The sequence below is a fragment of the Lepidochelys olivacea genome (assembly GCF_965140295.1).
Source record: "Lepidochelys olivacea isolate rLepOli2 genome assembly, chromosome: 2".
In the NCBI taxonomy this organism is placed as follows: domain Eukaryota; kingdom Metazoa; phylum Chordata; order Testudines; family Cheloniidae; genus Lepidochelys; species Lepidochelys olivacea.
In genome coordinates, this window is record NC_140412.1 from 177,891,590 (window position 1) to 177,897,728 (window position 6,139).

The window sequence follows — 6,139 nt, forward strand, 5'->3', positions numbered from 1 at the left end:
ACTTCCAGCCTAGGGTGAGTAGGTTGGGCGACCTGGGTCCACCCAAGGGGTTGGGGAACCTGGGTCCACCCTACTCCACCGGGTCCCCGTCCAGTGCCCTAATAGTGGCAGGTGGTCCTGCCACTGGGTCAGCAGCACACACTGACTCACTTCCTGGCAACACAACTGGACTAATAGGTGGTTCCCCAGGCTACTTCCTGCCTCTGAGGTTGGCACGTTACTATGCTGCAGCAAAATCAGGCAGCTTTATTACCCATGTAATTATAGCCAAATATTATTAGTTTTATTGACATTTTTATAAATTCCTTTCCTTCTGAATCACAAAACGACATAATCCCCAAGTCCAGGCAGCTTCAATCTCTGATGGTGATCTTTTGAGCATCTCTCACTCAAAGGCTAGTCAGTGTTTCTTCCAGCAAGTTCAAATTCAACCCCTGCAAGCTGTTCTAGTCGCACAGGCTGTAGGCACCCGTTGGAAGCCAGCTCTGTGAGTAAATCAACTTGTGAATGACCAGATCTGGCCTGCTGCATTCATACAACAGCAGCAGAGATTATGCTGTTTAGTTTATTATTCCTGGCCTACACTGTTTAAGAAGTAAGAAGGGGGGGAACAAAAACAACCCAAAACAAAACAAAGATGAGTGATGTGGGAAGATGTAGATAAAAGAAAAAAAAATTAAGAATGGCCTTTAAGGCATTCTTGTATAAACATAAATGTTATACAAGGTTTTCTTTTTTTCCCATAGGGAAAAGGAGGGAGTGTAGACTGAAAAGGAGACATGGGTGTAACTTCAAAGATATGAACACACCAGTGGGCAATAAATATTTATAAAACAAGACATGGGCAATAGACCATTAGCCTGCCACACAGTCCTTCCACAAAATGATATATGGAAGACTAAACCATGATAAAGAAATGCAGAGTAAAGTCACAGTGGGCCTAAATTTAGATTCATGTAGGTTTCCGAACACAGCATTTTCAAGTATATTAAATGAGAAGAGGGGAGAGGGGAAAAGATGAAGGATTTTTCAAACTAAACACAACTGTTTCACATCTTCATTTTTTCTTTGTTTCTTTCCTTTTTTTTTTATTTCCCTCAACTTCCAGCCTTTGTTCCTTTGTCTCCTAACACATTATTATTCTCAATATGACAAAAGCTGTACTTTTTATGCCACATTTTTGATACATTTCTAAAGGAAAATCAAAGACAGACCTTTGACTGCAAGGAGATGTGCAAGTTTCTTCATGCTATAATGTACTCCATCCCCCATTTCCACTTAATGCCTTCACTGACAGACTGCCATCTTGGCATACCCTGATTGACAGGGTAGTTTAACAAACTACCACTTCCCCAAACCAGGTACTTCTGCTTTAAATTCATCAAAAAGAAAAGGAGTACTTGTGGCATCTTAGAGACTAACAAATTTATTTGAGCATTAGCTTTCATGAGCTACAGCTTACTTCATCGAATGCATCCGATGAAGTGAGCTGTAGCTCACAAAAGCTTACGCTCAAATAAATTTGTTAGTCTCTAAGGTGCCACAAGTACTCCTTTTCTTTTTGCAAATACAGACTAACACGGCTGCTACTCTGAAACCTTTAAATTCATCGACATTCTATTGACAGCAATGGATAATGAAGACCTGCCTGGTACAATAAGCAGCACAGAAGAGATGCATAGTCAGATTTGCATGTTAAAGACCTTGAGGGACTGGGACTTGGACATCCTTCATGGTAATTTAGACTGCTAATCATTAATATATGGAACTAGCATCTCACCTAAGCCTCAAATGGCAGTGAAAAGTGAAGGTACATCCCTAAGGAGCGATTTGTTCTCAACAGAACTATTTCTTCTGTGTATTCAGAGTTATATCTGAAAACAAAAATGTTCTTTACCATTTTTTACTTCCATTAGCCCTGCCAGCCTTGAGTGAGAACCATAAATGAGTTGTATTCTGTTATATCTTTGGCATGTCTAGAAATGTTTACTGAGCTCCAATCAGTTACACCTACGCAAATTCACTGAAGGCAATGGGGTTGACAGGTTTGTATTTAAACACTTTGGGGTTACAATTTCGGAAGGCCTACACTGGCCTGCAGTATATGATGACGATGTGCCAGGAAAAAGAACCTGGCTTCACCCTCAAATCCTAGTGCATTTGCAGAGCTAGTATTTAGAAAGGACTGCTTTTTACTTATAAAATGATCACTTTTGATGCAGAAACTATTTACAGACTATGCCATTTTTACAGTCACTTTGTTCAGAGTTAAGTCATACTTTAATGCACAGTAGAATATTACGGCATTCTTAAGCTAAAGAGAAAAGGAAGATTTTTAAGTCTAGGCTTAAGAGAAGTGAATCTGAAGCCTAAATTCTGATCTGAGTTACACAGGAGTAAATCCAGAGTAATTTCATGAGATTCATTCCTGATTTTCACTAGTACCAGTGAGATCAGAATGTAGCCAGGTGAGAAAAGGGGGAGAGTTCCTATAAAAGAGTAGACAAAAGCACAGCAACCTTACATTATGAAGAACTGCAGGAGGAAGACACAGGGCAGCCAGGGAACCGAAAATTGTCCAAGGTGGGCAGTTGAGGATTCCCTCTGAATACTGGCTTTAGACACAGCCACCTACCCACCCATATGGGAGTGTGTTTTTCTGGGAGGGGGAAGGACTCAAATGTGCAGCCCTCTGGCAATCTCCAGCTGATGTAAGGTACCCAGAGACTTCTGTACAAGCCTGCCTAATTTAAAGCTTAAAGCTACCCTTGCAAGCTCCTCTTCTCGGCTGTGCCAAGTGGAGCTTGGCAACAGTATAGTTACATTCAGCATGCAAGAAGGTAGGTAAGCATGGGGTCAGAGAGGTAATGCAGAGAAGTCCCTGAGGAGTTTTGAAAACCAGTATAGTAATTTTGAATTAGAATTGGAGCTGGACAGAAAGCCCATGTATTTTTACTTATCTATTTATTTAGATTTAAAATCCAAGGCTGTAGGAAGGCCAACAGAATTACGTATACAGTAAATACAATTCAATTAAATCTCAGCTGCATTCAGATCAGTTCCATAGGAACTCAGCCAGCATACCCTCAGTCCTCTACAGAGCCCCTATCAAACAGATGTATTTTGGGCAATTTTGGACCAGTGGAGGAACAAGTTCCAGAGTCTTGAAGTTCTCACAGAGAATACCCCGCCAGCAAGAAGCTCCACTCAGTAAGCAAGGCACTGTGCCCTGCACCAGCTTCAGTGAGGTGACAAAAGTATGGATAATAGTGGCAAGGTCCTTTTCCAAAAGGAAAGGTTGCACCCCACTAGCCAGAAGCAGCTGACAAAAAGCTGACTGGATAATTGCTGTAATATGGTTGTCAGCAGCAGCTGGGGATCTAAAATCAGTCTAAGTTGTGAACCTTAGTAACTAATGGCAGATGTATTCCTTCAATCAAAGGCACTCATATTACCTTTGTTTTCCCCTCTGGATGCTTCCTCCAAACCACCATCATCACCTCACTCTTGCTTGGGTTGAGTTTCAGTTGGCTCGCTCTCATCTATGCTCCAATCTTGACTAGGCAGTGTCTGAGGCACTGATGTGCATCATCTGAATCAGACAAGACAGAGACATACAGCTGGGTGTTGTCAGCATACAGAAAACACTGATCTCCATGCGTCCTTACTCATCCTCCTAATGGCTTCATATACATATAGAACAGGAGGGTGACAGAAAGGCCTCTGCGGTACTTCACATTTGAGAGCTCTTTGGGAAGAGAAGCAGTTGTCCACAACTACTTGTTGAAATCTCTCAGAGAAAAAAATGAAGCCATTGAAGAGCAATCCCACAGGTGAGTCAGAAGCATCGTGTGATAAGCTAGATATAAGGTAGTGGAGAGATCTCATAATCCTACCACGTACACCTGGACTTCATCCATTGCCAGGAGGAGATCATTGGCCAATGCAGTCCCTGTGCCATAGCTAAGTCTGTGCCTCAACTGACAAGGGTCAAGAAAATCAAAGGCATCTAAATAGAGCTGTCTCACCATAACCTTCTTCACAGTCTTACCCAAAAAAGGGAAGATATCATCCTGGCAAACAAATACCAAGGTTGTCAGTGTCTAGCAATGACTTCCTTAGCAAAGGCCACACCAGTGCTTCCTTCAAAGCAATAAGTAGACTGCCTTCTCTAAGAGAGACCTTGACAAGTAAGGGATGTAGTACTTCCCCACGGGCCATCACCAGCCAGAAAGGACATGGACTCTTAAATCACAGCTAGTCAACATAAGATAGTGAATGGATCAATACATTCCCTCTTCTGGAAGCAGTCGTGGCCATTACATTACCTTATACAATTACTGAACAGAGATGAAGGGACAGAAAGTCTGTACTATTGAAAAGAAAACTGATTGCATCTCTTCACAATCCAAAGAGTGCCTTCTATCTGGCCCAGTCTTTTGGTTTATGAAACCCTTTCCTGTAACTTGGCATAACAAGAAAAACATGGGGACTGGAACACACAGCCATCTAATTTGATCTGTACACTTTACACAGCCATTCAAAATAAAAAGGAATAACAAACAAAAAAGAAACGTTTCCTGCTTCAATCTACATGAACAACTCCTCATCTGATGCCACTAGTCCTTTCTAATGATCCTAAGTGTCATTTCTGTAGTGGGCAAGTATAATTATTTTTGTTGCAGGAATTACTGGGAGAAATTCTGTTTGCCCGTGTTACGCAGGAGGTCGGACTAAGATAATCAGAACAGTTACTTTCCGGCCTTAAAATCTATGAATATATATTCCTACAACAAAAAGACCACATCACAGTAACCAAGATGAAGAAGAGAGAAATGAAAGTTCCTTCAGCTTTTCACTGTATATATAATCATTGCACACCTCACCCCCAAATATATTCAAAACTACAACACAGTATGTTCTTCATCAGTCAGCGTTTTCTCTCAACAGTCTTTGGTTTTGGCAGCACAACTAACATTGTGCTTTAATTCAGATGCGACACACTGTCAGGTTTAAAAGGTCTCTGGAATGATGACAGCTATACTGTGAGCTCATTGTATTTTACACATTGTTGGGGTATCTTTCCTTTTGCTCTAACCTCAGGCAATAGAGAATATTTTGCTGATACATTAGTAGTATATGGAAAATGCAGTTACAATTGCAGTACGACACATTTAGAATTCTCATACACAGGATTTTAGCTATCTACCATGGTTCTACTTGCAGCCACATCTCGTTATGTTGTGTTCCTGTCAGCTCTTACAATCTAGGAAGGGTGGGTAAGTTCTTGGATGAGAGCTCTCTAAGTAACCCACAGACATTTCAGGGAGTGGTGTTGACTTCTGTTGCTTCTGAGTCAGTATTGAACTGATGCGCTAGTAGGGTGCAAAGTGGCACTATGCTGCTGGAGGTACTGACTTTGGCATGAAGCATAAAAATGAAACCCCAGTCACCTGTGGTCATTTAAAAGCTCTTGGCTCTTTTTGTCCGAGTAGGGGTGCAAACACTTGTAGTAATTAAAAATCACAGAGCATTTCGCCTACAGTTGCGACACACTGCCTACCTAAAGTGTCAATTGCATGGAGTATTCTTACTTTCTGACAAATTATTGTGTAATATTATTCTGTACTATTAAATAGTTGCTGCATTTTACTCTAAGGACTGCTGCACTTCAGTAGCATGCGTAGGATTTGTATTTCACTTTCTAAAACCTTTTCAGAGGACAGATGCTATGTAAATATAAGATCTTATTATACTGGTAAGTCTTTATGTCCCTGGACATGATGTATATAGTTGGGACTTGAACTGAACACTCTTTTCAAGAGGAGATAATTGTGGTTGGACTCAGTATGAAATAAAGGTAGCGATACTATTTTGCCATCATCTCAAGGAATGTGATTAGCTAAAACCTAAAGGGTTTTTTTTGGGGGATCCTAACTATTATGTCGGATTTCTGGTACAAATATATAAAATTGGATGAAATGTTCTACAAACAGTAATACAATACCCTAATTACAGTATGCAGTCCATCCATAAATCATTAAAAAGTAGGAATGGCAGGAACAGTGTTTTGGGGCATTTGAATCCTACCTAAGCATGGTGGGCCAAATCCTGAGGTCCTTAATCTTTATTCAAGTAA